Below are 1,558 nucleotides of genomic sequence, written 5' to 3'. Positions count from 1 at the left end.
CATCTCTCGCCACATTGAAGATAAATACCACCACAATTATGTCACAACTCGCAGAAAAACCACCACTTTACAAAATGGCAGAATGAGTCGAGCGTTATCGTTGACAGTGGCAAAAAATGTTGACCAAAATTTTGAGTCACATTTTGATGTGGCAAATTGCTCACGTGACAAAGGGATGCAAAACATTGACTGACGGCCGTTTAAAAAATGTGGGTCCCACTCGTTAGTCATCTTCTTTCTCTCTTTGACGGTTTGACCACCCCCTTCCCGTGGCAACTAACAAATGTTGACTCCTGCGTTGGCTACACCTCGGCGTCCACCATGACGACGTCACCAAAGTGGTTGGCCTTGGGCGACGCCTCAGTGGTCGCATCATGGTTGGCCATGGGTGGCGCCTCAGGTCAAGGGCGGCGCCTCGGCAGTGTCGTGGCTAGCTATGTCAGGCTGGGCCTGGACATCCATGGGTAGGAAGGCGTTGCCGCCGTGGTAGGATTCCTTGGGCGTCAGGGTGTGTCTGCGCCGTGGTCGGCCGCCTTGGGCGCCTCCGCCTCGACATCTAGGGGCAGGGCGTCGGCGGGGAGACAAAATTTCACGCTTGGTGCCAAGGGTGGGCGGGGAGGGGGCGATGGGGGAGGACATGGAGCAACCAGTCTCGCGCTTGGTGCCGGTGGCAGGCGAGGAGGGGACGATAGGGGAGGAGATGGAGCAGTTGGAGGAGGCGATGGTCATGGAGGTCCGGGGGGATTGGGGATCTGGAGGTAGAGGGATTCACTAGGGTTTCTTCTTTTAAGTTGCCACTGCCCATTTTAACATCCACCAGTCAATGTTTTGTATTACCTTTGTCCCGATGGCGATTTACCATGTCAAAACGAGATTCAGATTTTGGCAGTGTTTCTCGCCACTGTTAACTATAGCATTTTTTCTGACATGTTTTGTAAAGTGGTGGTTTTCTGTGAGTTAACGATTATGATGATTCTATGCATTTTACTCGGATAAATTGCACCTCACGGCGATGGTGTTGTCGCGAGTGTGCGCGCATACACACACATATAACCTATGCACACACACACACACACGCACATGAAAAAAAAATGAACAAAGAGGAAAGGAAAATCATGACTGATTAAACAGGAAAAATCAACCCAATTAATAGCAAAATGTTCTAAAAAACTAATAGCAAAAATGTTTAAGAAACTCTGGATACGCAATGTTAAAACTGTGAACCTACAATACTATAGATACATTTCTGTTTTTTTTAATGCATATATTTGAAATACACAATCCGTCCCAGTTTGCCTTTGCATACATGCATGTATGTAACCCGCAAAAAAAAAAACATGCATGTATGTCCTCTGAGACAAGTCATTCTATAGAGGATCTAACCTTGTATTTTTCTTGTTTGGCATGGATGTGCGGCTGGCTAGCTGGTGCATGGTGGGGATGAGACCATCATCTCCTCCACCATGCACGGTGCAGTACTTCCTGTCCGCTCCCTTTAATTATTGCTTCGCAACCCTACTTTGCATGCACCGGGAAATTCCAAAAGGAACACGTACAA

The sequence above is a fragment of the Triticum dicoccoides genome, chromosome 4A, assembly GCF_002162155.2.
Source record: "Triticum dicoccoides isolate Atlit2015 ecotype Zavitan chromosome 4A, WEW_v2.0, whole genome shotgun sequence".
Taxonomy (NCBI): Eukaryota; Viridiplantae; Streptophyta; class Magnoliopsida; order Poales; family Poaceae; genus Triticum; species Triticum dicoccoides.
The sequence above is the reverse complement of the archived record's forward strand: the minus strand, read 5'-3'. Positions refer to the sequence as shown.